At 53.4% G+C, this 20,395-nt stretch overlaps 1 long non-coding RNA gene across 1 annotated transcript; it reads left to right on the forward strand.

Moving 5' to 3' along the window:
- Positions 1–2,118: 2,118 nt before the first annotated feature.
- On the forward strand, positions 2,119–4,268 carry LOC121154179. The gene is made up of 2 exons (XR_005883463.1): positions 2,119–2,279; positions 3,919–4,268. It is a non-coding gene; the product is annotated as an uncharacterized LOC121154179 (long non-coding RNA).
- The last annotated feature ends 16,127 nt before the right edge of the window (positions 4,269–20,395 follow it).

A 20,395-nucleotide genomic window follows, 5' to 3' on the forward strand; every position in this document is an offset into this window, starting at 1 on the left:
GATGCTTCTATTCTGCCGGAGTCCAGCTCCAGCTGAGTTCGGAACTCGAGAAGGGTGCGTGGATGAAGCGCAAAGAGGAAAGAAAGACGGACCACTAGGATTTCATGATCACAATGGATAATGCGGGAAAGCTGTCCGCTTTATTTATACAAAATCAGTCAAACTCTGGCTCAGACGTTTTATGTCACGGTTAAGTTGGGAATTCCTAAGAATAATTCTGCCATAGTTTTATAGAGACAATACCTAGAAGTTCCTGCTACAATTCTTATCCTACAACTCAATCTTGTATCACAAAGAAAAGGGGAATCTAAAGAATGAGGAAAGAATGAAAGCCTAAATCTAGATCCCTTGACTAGCACAGGCTCAATGGGGACAGCCAAGACAGTAGGAATGATAAAGGGCCCTTTTTGCAAGATATTAACGTCCAAGCTCAGGCTGAGCAAAAGGTTAACCTCGCAGTAGCAAATGCCAGGATGGATTAGAATTCTTCCGCAGGGTGGTCCGGTGTCCATGCAAAAGGTGGAGTTGCATTCAGGTGGTTGTAGAGAGGTCCACCGGACAGGCCCTACCAAACAGCGGGAAATTCCTTGCGGCCCTGCCTGCAATGGAACAACGCTCTTCATGTCCCCCACATCTACTGCATGGACCCCAACACTGTTCCTTTAAGAGTATCCATGCTCCAAGAACATCCGTCTCACTGTTTTCTTCTCATCCCTGAATGTGACCAAGGGTATCCTCAATTTGTGCTTCAAGCACTGAACTTTGGATGGAAACTTGTCGGACAGATAGTTCAAAAATAGAAAAGCAAGAAACGCTTTACACTCCAAAGCTTGTTCTCGAAGGACACTCGGAGGAAAATGACCCAAAAGGCTGACCATTCTCCCTCTGGGGTTCTGTCTTGGAGGCCACAGCCTCTGGGTACCATTTTTAAAGGTGTGAGGGCCCAGAGCATTGAGAATCGTGGGCCTGGGGGTTGTGAACCTGACACCTGTGTGAGACTGTGACACTAACCCTAACACAGGCTGCCTTCTGCTGGGTCTGCCCGGGAGATGCTTCTGGAAGTGTGGACACGTGTGCACTGGAATTGTTGCGAAAAGCTTGACCTCCAAGTGAAAGTGTTTCATCGCTTCGTCCTTCCTGGCACGCCAAGCTCCGAGTGGGCCGCAGGGACCCCACGGCCACCTGTTCCCTTCCACATGGCCCTCTGGCCAGCTGAGGCAAAGGGAGTGCCACCAGGTCCAGGACCCTGCACAGACCAGAACATTTCCTGCTGTGCTGAGCAGAGCACCCGCTGGGGCAGGGGCAGGGCCTAGGTCCCAGGCTGAGCAGAGCACCCGCTGGGGCAGGGGCACGCCCTATGTCCCATTCTAGTCTGGTGTCTGGCCGCGAGGATGGCTGACAGCAAGTACACCCCTTGAGCTTTGACTGACGGCGCTCTGAAGGCCTTGGTCATGTCCCAGGCTGTAAGAGGCTAGGAACCAGAAACAAAGATAGAATTTTCCAGGGTGCAATGGGTGTTAGGCACAGCAAGGTACCCCCACCGGGAACGCCAGAGCCTGTGCCAGAGTGCTGGTTGGAGGCCCGACAACTCTGCTTCTATCCAACTCCCAGGCGGCATCCCTCGGCAGGCAGATGGGTGACAGCTCAGGGATTAGACTTCTGTCACCCACGTAGGAGTGCTACTATAGTTCTGGGCTTCCGGTTTCAGCCTGTCCACTCTTGGCAATTAGCACATTTGGGAATGGATGGAAGATGTCTCTTTCTGTCCCTCTCTGCCTTTCAAGTCAGTGACAATAACAAACATTTCAAAAGAATTACATAAGGGTTTATGTGACATAGCAGGTGCAAACAACAAAATGGTATTTTTGTATTTGATATAGCATGATTGATTTAAAAAATTTTTTTAATTTTGATCATCTTTATATAGTTGGTTAGGGCCCAAAGGATCAAGGGCTGCAGGAAAGTGGGTAAGACCACTGTTTCCACATTCTCTTTTCTTTCCTGTAACTGTAGGAAGGAGAGAGACAAAGGGAAAAGCCATACCCACCCTCCCACCCATCCCAGGGTCCCCGATGTGGGGCGTGCTCTGAGGGCACTGCTCAAGTGGTTTCGATAGTTCAACTGTTCTGAATTACTGCCAATCTTGCCATTTCAAGCACAATGAAATATCTTCAAAACCCACTGGCTGGTACAGTCCACCTTAGCGTCTCCACTTGCCCAGATTTCACTGCCAGCACTTGGTGGGGGTAGCTGACCAATCTACTCCATCCTCTGTTGTGGTCCCAGGTGTCCTCTGCAGGCTCCAGTGGACTGCCACGTCCTCCATGTGCATCTGGTATGCTGAGCCACTGAGGAGGCCCAGCCTTGACACACGCACTCCATGGTCAGACCACAGGTCCTACAGTTCTCCCATGATTGGAGTTCTCAGTCCAGCAGTTTGATTCAGGAGATCCCCAAAGAAACTTCATCTGAGGTGAATCATCTCAGACCAGATTTTTGTGTGTGCTTCCCAGCACAGTCCGTCACCCCTATCGGCCTATGCATATGCTGATGGTTGCAATTGCTGGGTCAGTTCTGTCTCCAGCCCCATCTTCTACACAAACCAGTGGGTGTTGGAGCCCATCCCGATCCTGGCCACCACACACTTGGCCCTCACGCAAACCAGTGGGAGCTGCAGCCTAGTCAGAGCGATGTGCAATAACCCCACCAGGCCTGCCCCCTGCCTAGTTCCCATGAGCTTTGACTGACATACAGTATGTACAGCAGACTGGTCCAGTCTGTCCCACATCCCGTTCAGCTCTCATACCCGTCAGTGGGCATTGAAACCTAGTTCAACCCAACCAGCCCCACTATCCAGCCCACACACCTGCCTAGAAGGATTGATTTTTAATGATGCCTGTAATACTTTTACAGTCATGGGAAGAAATGTTTATACATACTTCACCAGGTGCTTTTGTTTTTAATACTTTTTAAAACACAAGGCCCCTTGAGCCCAGATATTCTGCCTGATTTTTCTTTCTCCATCCCCTCTTCTCTGTCCCTCAGTGGGACAGTTCATCTCTTCGTGGCCTTGAAGCCCGGTGTTCCCCAGAAACATGTACGTGAGGCGGCCTGCTCTGCGAGTGCCTGTCACCGGAGACCGTCCTCACTGCAGGCCGCCTTTCCCTTCGCCTGAAGTCACCGTGGCTCACCCGTTGCCCGCATGCTTTGGCTGTAAATAGTACTGATTTTTCCTATACTGCGTCCTCTGTCTTGAGTTGTGTCCCACGTGCCTTTCCTACCTGCCACACTCGGAGCGGTTGGTGCTGGCCCAGGGCCCCTGCCTCCTCGGGCGGCAGGGTGCTCGCTTGTGGCCGAGGCCTGAGCAGGACGTAGAACAAGGGATTATCGAAACAGCCAGATCAAGGGCAGGTGTCTTCAGATGCATGGAGGAGGTTCTGGGAGCTTCTGCCACCTGCTGGGAGCCTGCACTGGAGTGTTCTGTGAGCTCCACTGCCTGCCTGTGCTGTGCCCTCACTTCTTGTAGAAATCTGTGTTGTGCCTCGTTCAATGCTTCAGACTGTCTTAGCAGAAAGCCCAGTGTCCTGTGGTTTATACCACACGAGAAAGCGGTTATCTAGCCTAACAGGTGGCAGCGTGCCTAGGTGTGAGAACCCTGAAGTGTTGTTAGAAGCCCACATGTTTGCACATGATTGAATATTATTCAGCCATCAAAAGCACAGAATTCCAGCTCATGCCACAGCAGGGCAGACACTGAGGGCTCCTGGGAGCTTGGAGTGTCATCTGTTGGGTCTCGCCCCTTTGGGAGTTCTGCCTGCCTTGGGCTGGCCCGGAGCATGCAGTAAGGCTGCTCCGCTTTTCCCCTTCCTGTGCCACCTGCCACTCAGCAGGTGGGTGCTGGGCTCTTCCCTACCCCAGGTCCTCATCCTGCATCTTTGCAGATGCTGAGGTGCCCGTGGGGCCCCAGCTGGACTCCAGCCTCAGCTTCACTGGCCCTGCCAGGGTCTGGAGTTTGGGTGCTCATTGTCCCCCCAGCCTGAGTCCCCAGAGTGGTACTGTTGGGCCTCAGGGAACTTCCTGGGATCCCTGGCAGCATGCCCCGGAAAGGCCGTTCTTTGGTTGAGTTTGGCTGGACCATTGGTCTACCTCTGCTTCCCAGCTCACTGAGTGCTCCTCCCCTGCCCTCCACCAGGGGGCCCTCATGGAGCCCCAGCCTGCATCTTGCTCTTTGGACTCAGAACCCCTGTGAACTAAATAAACCTTTTGTATGAGTTGGTTGTCTTGGGTATTTTGTGGTGGTGATAACAAGCTGACAGATGCCAGCCCTGCAGCTCATGTCTGAGGCCCAGGCTGGCTCCCCTTCCAGGTGGCAAGCACCAGATTCACAGAGGGGCACTTGCCAAGCCATGCCATCCTGTGCCAGGTGAAAAAGAGATGGTTGAGGTGCTCAGTGGGGCTTCTTGGGAGGGAGCTGAGGATGCAGTGTCATCTCCATGCAGGCGGAAAGCTTGCAGTGCTGCTCCAGGGCGCGTGCGTTGCCCTGCACAGTCCGGCTGCTTCTGACCATGTGCGAAGCCCCAGGGCCTGAGCAGTCTTGCCATGGCTTTGCGGCTGTGCCCCAGAGTTCAGCCTCTGCCCTGTGCAACCTAGGTTCCTGTGATGCTGCATGGGATGCGACTGGCATGTGCCGGGCTGTCGCAAAGTGGCTGTGCTCTCCAGACTCACGGAGGGTCTGTGGGGCGAGGAGGGGCCCACGCCTGAGCAGTGACCACCACGCTCGAGCCAGTGATGAGCAACAAGTGAGGGGGCATGTGTGTTCAGGAATTCCGTGCTTCTCGTGCAATTCCGAAGAGAAATGCTCATTAGAGTGTGAACGTTCAGTGCCTGGATAAGAACAGCAGCTGTGCTGTCTATAAAATGCATGCTGTACATGTGGTTTGAATTTTCAGCCTTCGTTGGCAGTGATCATATTCAATTAACATGAGGTTTGAATTGGAGTAAGTAGTGCTCGGATGTGCCATTACTGAGTCACTCGGATCGTGAGAATTATTTTGCTTGAAAGCTCAGTGAGCTAAATGGTGGGGAGGAAATGACGATTGCCTCCCTGTATGCACGGGCCCTCACCTCTCCGTGCCTCCCTCCCATTTCAGTGAGCGAGGATTGTGGTGGAGGAAGTCATCCCTTTGTTTGGCATAGCAGTCCTCCCATCTGCCAGTGGGCAGCGATGCACGTCACTGCATGCTGAGCTGAATAATCAGGAGAGATTGATGGGCAAATCGCAGGGAACCAGCGTTAGTGTTTGCACTGGCTGCCTGTTGAAGCTCGACTTGGATGAGGACAGTGGTACGCTTTCCAGGTGCTGCCGGAGGATCTCTGTGGGAATATTGCATAGGAGGCATCAGCAGCTTTGTGGATTGCTGTATGTTCTGTTTACAAGTAACACCAGGGCATAAACATGTCCCCAAATTAGTTTGTGGTGATGTGCCCGGTCCTGCAAACATACTAGAAACCAGTGAGATATGTATCTAGCAAATTCTAGGTTATTCAAAATCTGTCTTGAAGAAGAAGCTGGAAGGACTTGGAGAACATAGCAAAGTACAACAGCAGCTTGGTTAAGCTGGGTATGTTGGTGGTGTGTTGGTATGTTGGCCAAGCTGGGTATGTTGGCGGTATGTTGGTATGTTGGCCAAGCTGGGTAGGTTGGCGGTATGTTGGTATGTTGGCCAAGCTGGGTATGTTGGTGGTGTGTTGGTATGTTGGCCAAGCTGTGTATGTTGGTGGTGTGTTGGTATGTTGGCCAAGCTGGATATGTTGGCGGTATGTTGGCCAAGCTGGGTATGTTGGCAGTATGGTGGTATGTTGGCCAAGCTGGGTAGGTTGGCGGTATGTTGGTATGTTGGCCAAGCTGGGTATGTTGAGCGGGCGTCTGTCTCTGGGGGTGCCCTGTGTGAGTTCCCCACAGAAGCCCACGGGATGTAGAGGTTCTACTGCAGTGTTCATTGTGGTGAAACCCAGAGGCCAGGGTCCATTAGTAGAACACAGACGTCGATTTCAGGTTACGCCAGCAAATACTTAATACGCTTAAACTCATCAATAAAGCCACGCGTGTAAATACAGGGCAATCCCACAGCAATGCTGGGTTGTCGTGGGAAAGCGGCAGAATGAATCTGACACCCTCGTTCTGTTTGCATACTGCTCGAAAGCCTGCCCTCGGAGCAGCCCTGGTGCGTTTATTGATGATGGTACGCTGTTGTCCACGCTCTTCTGTATCTTTGAAATAGTCCAGCTGATCGTTCTAAAATTAGCACACACACTTAGTCAGGCTCATTGCAGTTATTTGAGGAAGATTGTCAATAGATACATAGAGATATTAATGCTGGCAATAGCAAGTCTTCTTAGAATCCCTTGTATCAGGTGCTCACATGACCTCTGAACTTCCCCCCCCCCCATCCAGCTCCAACACTGTCCACCCCATCACATCCAGTGTTGGTCCAGGACGTGACAGTGCCATACCTGCGAGCTCAGGCTTGCTGAGGAGTTGGGGGGTCTCTCAAGCGTCCAGTGGTCAGGCCACAGAGCCTGCTGCTTCCCAGAGGTCCTGTGCTTTGCCCGTGGTGGGACAGTCTTCGGAGAACCCAGAGCACAGAGGACCACAGCAGTTTGCAAGCTACACTGAACTGCATGAGGCGCCTGCCTGGAGTGGAGTCTCCTTTGTGTAGAAGCTCCACATCCTTATTTCACGGTGTTGTCCCCAACTGCCTTTCCCAGACCCCTGTCTCCAGGGACTGACCGTATGACCACGGCTGGGACCCCTGTCTCCAGGGGACTGACAGTATGACCACGGCTGGGACCCCTGTCTCCAGGGGACTGACCATATGACCGCAGCTGGGACCCCTGTCTCCAGGGGACTGACAGTATGACCACGGCTGGGACCCCTGTCTCCAGGGGACTGACAGTAGGATGGGCTGGTTCCAGATGTTTTTGTGAGCTTTCTGAACACAAGTCTGCCAATTCTAAAGTGTCCCGTTTGTTTCCCTTCCTTGCCTTACGCTTTCTGCAGTTCAGCTTTTGGGCACGTGTCCTTCCGTCCTTCTTTCCCACAAGCTCTGAGTGGAAATGGCCATGATGCCTCCCCAAGGTCTCCGCTCCATGTCTAGGCGGACAAGAGGCAACCTGTGTCACTTAGCTTGGATCAGAGCTCACTCTGTGGCGTGGCTGCGTAGCCAGTGGCTTAAGACTCCTGACTGGGTTTGTGTTAGCTGTCACCTTTGCTCCAGTGAGGTGTTGCATGGGTTAAATGAAGCACTGCTTGTATTTGCAGGAGGGGAGGGGCAAGGAGCCGGACTAGGGGCTATTTCAGGAATGTTAGTGTTTCCTAAGGGTGGTTCAACACGGCAGGATGACTGACTAAAAGAACAAGCCCGGCCATGCACCTGCACTGTGGTGCGGGGTTCTGGCTGGGCTAGATCTGGCAGGAACTGTTTTTCATGTTGAGATGATCCTAGATGGGAAGTTGTTAGCCTCTGTAGCCAGTTGAGGCTCTGCCGTTTCTGTTGGGCTCACCTGAACACACAGATAGCCTTTCCCTGCCTCTATTGCCTCATTTCTGAGGTGGAAACAGCAGTGACTACCTCTTAAGAGCTGTGAAACAGTTAATGCAGGTGGAGACGGTGTTCCTGGGAGCCACTTCCCGTTGACCTTGCCCGGACTCCTGGCTAGCTATGAAGACACTGACTGAACCATCAGCCCCAGATCTTGCCCACTGGCCCATTTTTTTCCCCTTCCGGGCCATCTGGGTTACTTTCCTCTGATAAGTTTGCCTAAAGCTATCAAATGATCCATCTGCCACTTAAACAAGAACAAATGTGTTGCTGTTAACTATGAAAAGAGGCAGAGGAGTGTGCCGTGTCAACCACACAGGTCTGTGGACCACTCCGCCTCTGTCTTGCTGTGGCTGGGTGGCTGATGCAGTGGGATGCTGTTCCTGGAGCACAGCCATGGAAATCCGACCTGGTACTGTGTCTGAGCTGACACAGGGTCTGTGGGCGTGGACCCAGCGACTCTAACATGTGCCTGCAGCAGGAGTTCCGAGCCTGAACTGCTCCAGCGTCTCCTTGCGAGCCAGGGAGGACCAGGGAGGTTCCAGGCCTGACTGCAGCGCTCAGAGAGGCTCTGGGCATGGTGAGTGCTTCCCTGTGCCGGCCTGGGCAGTACATGATCAAGATTTTCCTGTCAATAGGGAAGTTAGGGGAATAGTCAGTGATCCTGACGATCGGCCCTTTGCTGAGATGTTTCTTTTGTTCGATGCACTGCGTCTTTAGGACCCAAGCTACTGTACAAATGCCTGCTCCAAATGTGTTATTTAGTTCTGTTTTATTGCTAAAATATATAATATATAATATACGCCACTTGGGGAGTGAATTATCGGATGGAGAATGCTCCTCTCTGTCTCTCCTCCTCTCTGTATATCTGACTTTGCAATAAAAATAAATGGCCGGAACTGCGCCAATCCGAAGCCAGGAAGCAAGAACTTTGTCCATGTCTCCCACACAAGTGCCGGGTCCCAAGGCCTTGGGCAGTTCCTCAACTGCTTTCCCAGGCCACAAGCAGGGAGCTGGATGGGAAGCAGAGCTGCCAGGATTAGAACCAGTGCCCATACGGGATCCTGGCTCATTCAAGGTGAACACTTAGGTCGTTAGGCCACTGTGCCAGGACCTAAATTTTATTTTGATGATGTTTACATAGTTGATTATGGCGGGAAGGCTTGAGGATTATGGAAAAGTGGGTGAGACCATGGTCTCCAAGTTTGCTTTTTCTTCTTCCTGTATAGGGGAAGGGGAGAAGCCACAGCCAGCCTCCCAGCCACCTCAGCATTCAGGGATGGGGAATGGCCTCCCGATGTCATCCCAGGGTCCGGATGTGGAGCATACTCCGAGAGTACTGCTCAGGTGGTTTCGATAGTTCTGAAATGCTATCTCTTGCCACTCAAAGGATGAGAAAATCCTGCCCAAGTCTATTGGCTAACATAGAGCACCTAAGAGTCTCCCTCCATTCATCCAGATATCCCAACACTTGGCTGGAGTAGTTAAATTGTTCTGCCCTCCTGCCTCTGCTATGATACCAGATGTCCTCTGCAGGCTCCAATGGCCATATCCTCCATGAGCATATGGGTATACTGTCCACTGCTCTGTCAGCCACAGAGGAGGCCCAGCCTTGACACATGCACTCCATGGTCAGACCACAGATCCTGCCATTCTCCCATGGTTGGAGTTCTGAGTCCAGCGGTTCAGTTTATGGGAGATCTCCAAAGAAACTTTGTATGAAGTGATCCCAGATCTGATTCTTGTCTGGCTCTGTCTTTCACCCACATCAGCCTACACACACTGGTAGTTGCAATTGCTGGGTCAGTTCTGTCTCCAGCCCAATCTCTTATGCAGACTAATGGGTGCTGTGGTCCAGCCTAACTGCCCATCACGTCCTCAGCCCTCACATATACCAACAGGAACTGTAGCCTAGTCAGAGTGATCCCTAATGACCCCCGCTAAGCCTGCCCCCCTGTGCTTGACAGTATATGCAGCAGACTGGTCCAGTCTGTCTCATATCCCATTCAGCATTTCTGCGCATCATTGGGTGTTAGCTTAACCCAACTGACCCTACTATCCAGCCCACACTCATGCCAGTGAGTACCATTGCCTGTCTGACCAGGCCCGCCCCCAGTCCTGGTTCCCATGCTCACCAGTGGGAGTTGCAGCCCATCAGAGGTGCCCACAACCTCCCCACCGGACCCACTCCCTGTCCCAGATCTTGTACTCTGAAGGTGGTTCTGTAGTCTAGTTTGGCAGGCTTTGCCCCCAGTCCCAGCACTTGGCAGCTGCTGCTGTGGCAGGAAAGCCCAACCTACCTGCCCTTACTCTGGCTCATGGCTGCACCAGTGGGAACAGTTGGCTCATCCCGGCTCTCCCCCAACCCAGTTCACATGTAGGCCAACAGGTGTTGTGGTCCTGTCTGACCTGGTCTGCCCCCGGTCCCAGCTCTTGTTCTCACCAGCAGGAGCAGTGGCCCAGCAGGGGAGTCACCCCTACTCCCCTAACAAACTGCAGCACCTACCCCTGGTCTTACATGTGCTGGTGGGTGCTGCAGCCCTGTCTGCCATGGCCTGCCTCACCTCGGCATTTTCTGGTGGGTGCCATAGCCTGGCCTGGGTTCCAGTCTGTCCCCAGTTCGAGTTCATGCTGGTGAATGCTGCAGGCTAGCCCAGCCAGGCTCCTGATTTTTAAGCAAACTGTTACTAGCCAGCAGATGCTGGATTAGGAGTAAGTCCCTCGGTCATTCCCCAGAGATAATCCCATACTTGTCAGTGTTAAGGGCCATTCGTTGGGAGTGATGACTTGATGGATGATGATCTCAGAAATGAACTATGAGGAAATCAATGAACAACAACAACAACAAAACATAGCAAATGCTTTAAACAAAGCCCATTAGCATTTTGTTAAGCAGAAGTTCCTCCAGAACAGTCAAAATCCATCAGTAAAGAAATAAAGTTAGCCAGATTTCATTTGCATGTGTAGTCAGTTTCTTTAGGAAATGCGCCAAACCTCATCTAGGCACCAGGTGTGCCCCCCTGCGAGACGCTGGGGCATTTTGGCAGTGACAATCATGCATGTTGGGGAACATTTGCATGCATGGCCATCCTGGACAGAGTCATGAGGACCCTGACACGGGAAAGGAGAAAGACCCTGTATCTGCGGGAGGGACTACTGAAGGCTTGAAGTTCAGCTTGTGACTTTGCTTCTGTTTCCAACTTGGGGGATGCTATTTTTGGATCAGAGATCAGAGATAGTCGTAGCATTAGATTAGAAAAAGGAGCAGTGGGCAGGAGTTAGGAGAGGATGGAGACGGCGTCCAGCGAGGACATGGACATCTTGTCCTTTGCGTGGAGAGACAGTGCTTCTGGCCACTGTGAGCACGGAGCGTTCTCCGAGGCATTTGGTGACAGCAGTCATGGATTTGTGCAAATGCAGTCATCGTGTTCCATCTGTTGTTTCCTATGGTCAGGGACAGAGATCACAATGGGTCATTGTTATAGCCACTACGGGCAGAGGGTCACATGGGCATTCAGTTTGTTGGGAGGCGATCAGGCTGATTGAGCCCGCTTGGAGAAGACAGACCTCCGGAGCTAAGCCATTGGACCCCACCTGCTCAGGAGCTCCCTGTGGAAAGCACCGTCAGGAGTTTCGCGGGCACTCAATGCTTTAGTTCTCAGAGCTGTTCTTTGGGCCCTGGCTTAAAGTGAGGGTCACTGGGGCTCTGAGAGATGTCCCTGACCAAGGGCACAGGTGGTGGTTTGCCTCTGTAGCTCTCTGGGCACCTACCTTCCTCACTGTTTACCTAGCAAGCTGAAGCTGCCCATTGGTGTGGGTCCCAGAGTGAACTGTGAGTTCCCTCAGAGAGGGCAGAGCATGTGGGTGCCCACTGACGGACTGCTTCTACAGATGTGCTCGTGCTGACCGGCCTGCCATGCTGCCAGCCTAAGCTCCGGAGCTGGGAGAACGCGAGGCGCAAGTGCAGGGGTCCAGTGGGAATTTGGAGGTGGTGGGGCTGGGAATGACGGGGTGGCAGCGCAGCATCTGGACAGTGCATTGTCCCCTAGGCCTGACTTCTGCCCTGTCCTCAGAAAAATCTCCCCCGAAGTCTCTGCCCCTGTACCTTCTTCTTGGTGCTGGGAGCCTGACTCCGTCTTCATCCTCTGACCCCCAAGGGCAGGTGGACCGACAAGAGGACACTGACGCCCTGTGCTGGAGAGGTTCCTGCTTGGGGCAGGGCCATAGAAAAGGGCCCACAGTGCCCACGGGGCTGGGCAAGTGAGAGCCAACGCTTGAAGGCAGTGTGAGGAAGGAGGCAGGAAAGGCTCAAGTGTGGGCACAAGCCTAATGCAGAGACAGATGGTAAGATCTAATGTTTTCATTCAGGGTTTAGCTTAGTATTTCGCCAGGAAAAGCGGGTGGGGACTGACACCCCTGCAACCTAGCCAGCCACCCAACCTGGTGGCTTGGCCCACCACCCCCGAGCTCAGGATGCTGCAGAACTGGGTCAGGCGGGGCTCTTCAGGATGGGGCTGGCAGCAGTCTCCTGCCAGAACCCGCTGAACGGACGCACTGGATCCGAGAGTGGGCCTGTGCTGGGTGTGCGTTGTTGAAGGCAGATTGTCTCACCGTGTAGATCCAGGAAAGACCTTGAGCTCCATAAAATGCCTGGGACCCTGGAGCCTTTTGACCATGGAATCTGTGACTTCCCTACCTCTAACCCCACTTGCTCCTCGTAAACTCAGTCAGCATTTACTTGGTGCCCTGTAGTCCAGCGGGAGCCCAGCCTGGCCTGCCCCATTGAACCCAGATTGGGAAGCAGCTGAAGGAAGTCTGACAGTCACAGCAGTGTCAAGTTGCTCTGACTCTATGTCCGGGGTGGGGCTCCTTCAGAACTCTACCTGTTCCATCCACACTGCTTGCTTCCCGGCATGAGCAAGTCTCTGCTAAGCGGCCAGGCCTCCTGTCCTGAGCTTTCCGGAACTTTCTCCATAGCTCCTCTTCATCCGGAAAAGACCCGCTGAGCCTCCAGGCTTTGGCTGGATCCTCAGTGCCTCTTGAAGTCCTCTTCCCACCTCACCACAGCCCCGATGTGGCACCCCAATACCCTCTTCCCACCTCACCCCAGCCCCGATGCGGCGCCCCGATGCCCTCTCCCCACCTCACCCCAGCCCCGATGCGGCGCCCCAATGCCCTCTTCCCACCTCACCACAGCCCCAATGTGGCACCCCAATACCCTCTTCCCACCTCACCACAGCCCCGATGCGGCACCCCAATGCCCTCTTCCCACCTCACCCCAGCCCCGATGCGGCGCCCCGATGCCCTCTCCTCACCTCACCCCAGCCACGATGAGGCACCCCATGCCCTCTCCCCACCTCACCGCAGCCCCAATGTGGCACCCAGATGCCCTCTCCTCACCTCACCCCAGCCCCAATGTGGCACCCAGATGCCCTCTCCCCACCTCACCCCAGCCACGATGAGGCACCCCATGCCCTCTCCCCACCTCACCGCAGCCCCAATGTGGCACCCAGATGCCCTCTCCGCACCTCACCCCAGCCCCAATGTGGCACCCTGTTGCCCTCTCCTCACTTCACCCCAGCCCCGATGAGGCGTCCCAATGCCCTCTCCCCACCTCACCGCAGCCCCAATGTGGCACCCCGATGCCCTCTCCTCACCTCACCCCAGCCCCGATGAGGAGCCCCAATGCCCTCTCCCTCTCTCTCCACGCCACCCCCCACCCCCGCCAGGTAGTTTGCTATCTTGCTCACAGACATCACATCACAGGCTCACCGTTGGGCATCACACAGTCAGCAGTCAGTAAGTGCAGCTGAATGGGTGTGTGACTGAACAAACGGCTGAATGAATGAGCGGGCAGAGAAATCTGCCAGTGCCAGGATCACGTTCCACAGGACTCAGAAGAGTGAGGGGCGAAGGTTTAAGGCTCTTCAGACTAAGGAACTGAAGCTTGTCCAAAGCATTAAAAAAAAAAACCCCACTTATTAGGAAAAAAAAATGAACTAAATCATGGTGAACAAGTGGCTTATACTGAACCTAACAGGACATACATACCCCGCACTCTCTCACATGGTCAGGGCTGCCTGCAGACAGCATGGAGCACCCCACTGATGCCCAGGGGTCACGGTCTTCTGACAGAAACGGGCAGTGTGCTGCACTCCTCGGCCCCATGTGACCACAGAGAGGCCTGGCAGAATTGAGACCTGCCTGCCAAGTGGGACAGAGAACAGAGCCAGCAGAGGATCAGCCAGGGAGTCACTGTGATGGGGGCACAGCAGCTGCGGGAAGAAGGAAGGTGTGATGGTGCTGGCTCTGGCCAGAAGGAGGCTCGTGGAAGGCTCTTCCCAGCTGGGAACCAAAAGAAGAATCCAGACGCCACTGGCATTGTGGTCAGGGAACGTGACCCTGCTGAGACGTGGGCCTATTGAGAGGGTTCAGCAGTAGGACGCCCTGGGCCATCCAGCAGGGACCTGAGTGTGACATGGAGGAGTGGAAACCGAGCACTCAGGAACAAGGAGGGCCAGGAAACGAGGTGCTGCCAGCGCTGCGGCAGAATCACCTCACAGAACTCACGCCTGGGACACAGTGGGTTCCACTGGGAAGGCGCTGGCTTGCGGTTCCCGGAGCTGGCAGCTCTAGGATTAGAGGTGGTCAGCTTGCATCTGTAATGATTCAGCCCAGCTGCTTGGAGACGGACAGCCTTGGAGGAGAGCGCCCCAGGAGGTGAGGGAGGGTGAGTCAGAAAGAAAAGAAGCACTCCGTTATCACCTGTTATCACCGGGGCATTTGGGACCTGGCCTTGGGCCCAGGAAGGGAAGAGTTGGGGAGAGGAGGGCCTTGTTCTGAGACTCCAACTGCTGAGTGAGAAGGGATTCCACTCCCCCCTCTGATAATGTGTGCACTCTGTGACTTTGGGTGGGACTCGCATGTTTATAACTGACAAAAACGTGGCCCCATCTGTCATGGGTGTAGGTGGTGACAGGGAACTTTGAGTTCCTTACCCAGGGAGTGGCTTGCTCGGCTGTTGACCAGGTTGATAAATTCATGAATAAGCCAGGCTCATCACACTGGGGAGGTGGCGTGAGCTGTGATGTCATCTGTCCCGGGTCTGGCTGAGGAGCTCCTAACTACGTGGGGAAGAAGCCAGACAGACCCTCAGCTCTGATGTCAGCTTCTCTTTGGAAACTCGGGGGACCTAAGGTCATCTCTAGGATTTGTTACAAATGTCGAGTCTTCTGCATCACACGAGAATCTGAATGTAGGCAAGTCAGTCGGGAATCCTCACGCTTGCCAGATTCCCTAGGAGGTTTCTATGCTTGGGATCCCAGGCGCCCGTATTCTTTTCTTTTCTTTTTTTTAAATACAGATTTATTTTGATTGAAAAGTCAGATATACAGAGAGGAGGTGAGACAGAGGAAAATCTTCCGTCCGATGATTCACTCCCCAAGCGGCCACAATGGCCAGAGTTGAGCTGATCTGAAGCCAGGAGCCAGAAGCTTCTTCCAGGTCTCCCATGCAGGTGCAGGGTCCCAAGGCCTTGAGCTGCCCTTGGCTGCTTTCCCAGGCCACAGCAGGGAGCTGGATGGGAAGTGGGGCCGCCGGAATCAGAACCGATGCCTGTATGGGATCTCAGCATGTAAGGTGAGGATTTTAGCTGCTAGGCTATGACCAGGTGTCGTATTGTTAGTCACAACAGCATGGAGCCTGTTCCGGTACAGTCAGGGCAGGTGGAGTTTAGGCTTCCAGGGAACGGTAAGCTCCGTCCTCAGCAGGCTCATCCCTGAAGGCCTAGGGAGATTCCAAGGAGGCTCTAAGGCTGGACAGTTCCTGCCAGGCAGACAGCTGCTGAGCCCTAGGAATTGCTGGGGTGGTGGGAACTCTTCCTGCTTGTTGGCACAGACACTGGAGGGTCATGGGCAGAGGCAGCCGAGGTTTGGCCGTCACCACCAGAGGCTGCCGACAGTGGCCTCTCATCCTGGAGACTCTTAAACAAGAAAGAGTCCTCAGAACAGATCCTCTGCTCCCACGTAACTGGTTACTTCATTATCTCAAACAAATACAACCCCCCTTTGGGCTTCTGTACCAGAAACCTGGGCACTCTGGGTGTGCTGGGCTGGGCTGGAACAGGCAGAAGCTACAGTGGGTGAAAGTTGATGCTTAAGAATGTTTAGATTCTTTTTCATCCATCACTCCCAGACAGCTAGAGTCGGGGCCTGGACAACGTCAGGAAAGAAAAGAAAGGGAAGACTCGGGTCCTTTCTCGGCGATGTCCTTGTCGCTTGTGGTGCTGTGCTGAGTGGAGTAAGGGCACCAGACCGAGGAGCAGACTGTGCCAGAACTTTCTCAGGATTTGGTGAATCAGTTGCTGCCCCCTTCTTTTGTATCTCTCAGAAAGTGGATGAGGATTAGATTCAAGCATGCGAGGACTGTGTGCTATGAAAAAACCCACACGTGCATTCCACACTGTTATTTGCACCAAAATCAATTTATTTTTTAATTCCAGTTTTCAAGAACTTTATGAAACATCCTCAAACACAAGGCAACCTAGAAATTTCCTTGCTAAAAGAATTCTACCCTGCCTGCTTCTACCTTTTTAAAAAGATTTATTTATTATTTTTTATTGGAAAGGTATATATACAGAGAGGAGAGACAGAGAGGAAGATCTTCTGTCCGATGGTTCACTCCCCAAGCGGCCGCAATGGCTGGAGCTGAGCCAATCCAAAGGCAGGAGCCAGGAGCTTCTTCCAGGTCTCCCAAGCAGGTGCAGGGTCCCAAGGCTTTGGGCTGTCCTTGACTGCTTTCCCAGGCCACAAGCAGGGAGCTGGGTGGGAAGTAGGGTCACGGTGATTAGAACCGGCGCCCATATGGGATCCCCGAGAGTTCAAGGTGAGGACTTTAACTGCTAGGCTATCATGCCGGGCCCTATTTCTACATTTTTTGAAAGATTTATTTATTTTTTTATCAGAAGGGCAGATATGCAGAAGGATCTTTCACCTGCTGGTTCATTCCTTAAAGGCCACAGTGACCAGAGCTGAGCTGATGTAAATCCAGGAGCCAGGGCTTCTTCCAGGTCTCCCGAGGGAGGTACGGAGTCCCAAGGCTTTGGGCTGTCTTCTACTGTTTTCCCAGGCCACAGCAGGGAGCAGGATGGGAAGTGAAGCTGCTGGGATTAGAACCGACACCCATATGGGATCTTGGCACCTCAAGGCGAGGACTTTGACCACTACCTTATTGTGCCAGGCCCCACAAGTTTAATGCTGGTAACCCATGAAGGATTTTTTTCTTTTGCTGTAAGCAGCTGTGGTCAGACTGTATCCCTCCTAACAGCTGTCAGTGAGCAGCTGCACTTGGAGGATTTGAATTCTGGTTGAGTTGCAAGTGGCATAGAAAGTCATACTTTGAGGGACAAGAGTAGAGATTTCTGTAGGCCCAGCAGGTAGCTAAGGGCACTGCTGTGGGACCTGGTGGAGGGATGAGGGAAGACAGGGGAGGCAGCTCCCAGCTGCTGGGTCGCCCCCTCCTCCCACTGCCTCTGGCAGGGCTTCCTCGCACCATGCGGTTTAATCATCACCCCGTTCCCGGAGTTGCCCAGGTGGAGTTGGCAGCTCTGTCCTTTGGGCTCTTGCTGTTTTTTTACGTACATATTTGCTCTCATCTGTCTATGGCATCTGTTTCCTCCAGATGATTGTGGTTGTGTCATATTCATTTAGTATCTAACACAGTGCGCAATAGGATAGGATAACTGTTGACTCAATTATGAATTTGTGACCATTAACATACCTCACATGGGAAAAACAAACCTTTGGTGTTAAAAAAAAAAGGGCCTTCTTTTCTATGAAAACCATTTCTAAGTACCACGAAGGGCATAAACATGACTCTGCTATTTTTATGTTAAGTTTACATTAATTACAGCAGGGGCCATTCAGACGTTTCTGAATTGAACTGTGGCCCAGTTCATTCAGGAGTATTTTAAAACTCATCCCAGGCTTTCCTCAAATCAGACAAGTTGACACTGTCAGAACCACTGGGGTTTTGACATCACAGACTGGCAGGAGCTCAACTCCAAGAATCCCAGAAGGAATGCTGTGAAAGGAGCCCTCTCCCAACTGCGGGAGATTCCACAGACTAAAATGCTGCCACATGGCCAGGCAAATCTGAGAAACGTGTGCATAATGTTTTGCACACACCAGGCTGAGGAGAACTGAAACATCTCCTGACACGGAGTGGAGACAGGTTTTGGTGAAGTCAGCACTCCCTTACTGGTAGTGCGGTAGGTTGTAACACTTCCGGAAGACACGGTGAGGGCTTTCCGTGGTCCAATCCTTGGAACCTTAGGAGGTGAGCAACCTGAAGCTGCTCATTGTCAGCCTGGATGCAGCGGTGTGCGCTGCTCAGCTCCACCTGCAAACCTCTCAGGGACCCTTGGTTCCTCAAGAGCAGGGAGTCACACAGCCACCTAACAGCTCATGGTAGACGGCAGGGAAAATGTCGGAGTTTTATTATTATATCGTTGTCAATTCCTTGAAAGCCTGCTACTGAATAGATTCCCAAGGTGATCTCTATATCATATTTTACTTAAAGCAGTTTTTTGTGAATCATCTCATTTGCGACAGGAATTGTTACCCAGTCACTGGGAGAGTACACTTCCTTAATGAAGGCCAGTATTTCAAATGGACACTTAACTGCCAAAGGTTGTTTACAGTTTCTGCATCCTAGAGCATCCGGGCACTGTAAGACTAAGAGGTAAGCCTTTCTTTTCCCAGACTGGGAAACATAGAGCTGTTGTCAAGAGTTGGGAAGTGAACTAGCAAGGTACCTTGACAGCATTGCTCCACCAGCAGATGGACTTAGGAAAGGATATAGGGATAAACTAAAGATTCTGAAACTAGTGGCCAGACCACCAAGTGTCCGCCCACTTCTTCAAATTCCCAGGGATTGTCTTTTTATAACCACTGAAAGGGCCCCAGTCAGCTCGGGGGAGGGCTTGTTGGGACAACCGAATTGTGACCTGTAATACAGTCTTTCTTGTCCGGCTTTCCCTCCTTTTGTTTTTGACCGCCAGAGAGACAGAGTGTGTGGGTGTGTCACACACACCGAGTTGAGTTTTCGATGGTCTGTAACAGTTCGCACTAGGGCTAACGCTGGGAATTCAGGCCGGCAGGTGGCTGGAACCCAGACCCCTGAGCACACAGCATGCCTCCAGGATGCAGCAGGAAGCTGGGATTCCAACCCAGCACTCCAGTGGATCACTAAGCGTCTGAGCTACCAGTGGAATGCTCACCTCGTTTTCTATCTACACATCACTAATTTCATTCTTTGTTCTTTTATGTTTTCTTGTCAATAGTGGTAATGATCTCAACTCCAATTCTTGTCTTCTAATAACGAGTGTATATATTGATGACCTGAGGGAAATACTATGTCCCTCTAAGGAAGGACTGAAAACATGAAAAATCTTACAGAATATGCCAAGGGGAAAAAAAGCAAAGCACACAGTTGAATGGAAATTGTTTCAGTGATACAAAACTAAATCAATTTCTGGGCTACGCTCTAGGTAAGCACATAGAAAGGAAGTTGTGTTTTCTTGCAAAATTTCCTTCAGTGTCGCATGGCTTTTAACAATGATGATGGAGACATGGCAGTCTCTCCACCATAATATATGTTTATGTCACCAGCTGAAGTGCTCACGGGGCTGAAGGTGTTTTCAGAAACTCTGGCTTCTCACCATGACTCATTATGAGTGTTATTTCCTCAAACATGTTTGAACGCTTCAGTCGCGTTTAATATTTAATTCCAGAAGTTTCTTCCCTGTTCTGCAGTAATTCCTTTCTTCATAAACGCTGTTTAGGTCTCATTTCCTGTGTTGTTCCTCACATTTCAGGAATTCCTTTTGCTGACTTTATACCGCTGTTGGCGTCTACCATTGCTCCTTTGTTATCTTTAGGGACCACTGACTCTGTTTCCAAAGCCCATTCAGTCCTGTCGGGTGGATTCCAACAGGGGAAAACGTGTTGGTCACAGGGGCTCACTCGGGGCCCGTCAGGGGAGGTAAACAAGTCAGTGACGTGCGGATCCCGGCCCCTGGCTGCCACGAATCGGGGTCTGGCTCCAGGACCGGGTCCGAGGTCCCGCAGCCCGTCGCCGGGAACACGAGCAGCTCCGCCGCCCGCGAACTTTCGCCGCGTTTCCGGCTACCTCAGGCAGCCGCGACGCCGCGCGGCCCGCCCCCCGGCCGTGCGCAGGCGCGCTGCCGCCTTCCCCGCCCCTAGGCGGTTGCTCGCGGCGGCCGCCGCCCTCCCCCGGCCCAATGGCGCGGCGGCCGCGTCAGTGATGTGAGGCAGCGCCGGGGCTCGTCCGGCCCGCAGCCCATTACACCATCGGCCGCGGCAGCCGCTGCAGGCGCCGCAGCCCGGCGGACGGCGGAGGGCGGGAGGCGGCCCGGCGTGGCGGGGCGGGGCGAGCGGCGCGGCCGGATTCATTCCTGTGGGGCGCGGGGCATGGAGGAGCAGCGCGGCCGCAGGCGGAGCAGGGCGGTCCGGGCGGCGGCGGGGACAACGGTTTCCATTTGAAGGGGGCGGCGGAGTCCTCGCGGCCGGCGACGGCGGGAAGACTTGGCCCGGGGCAGGTAGTGGCGGCGGGCCGGGCCGCAGGCTGCGGCGCCCGCGGGAGGCCCGGGCGGGAAGGAGGGCGCCCCGGAGCGGGCGGCGGGCGCTCGGAGGCCGGGCCGGGCCGCGGGGGGCTGCGGGCCCGGGGCTCCTCGGGGCTCCCCGGGGCCGCGGGAGGGACGGCTCCGCCGAGTC

This window comes from Ochotona curzoniae, unplaced genomic scaffold (assembly GCF_017591425.1).
Source record: "Ochotona curzoniae isolate NIBS_2020 unplaced genomic scaffold, NIBS_Ocur_1.0 contig_1, whole genome shotgun sequence".
Lineage (NCBI taxonomy): Eukaryota > Metazoa > Chordata > Mammalia > Lagomorpha > Ochotonidae > Ochotona > Ochotona curzoniae.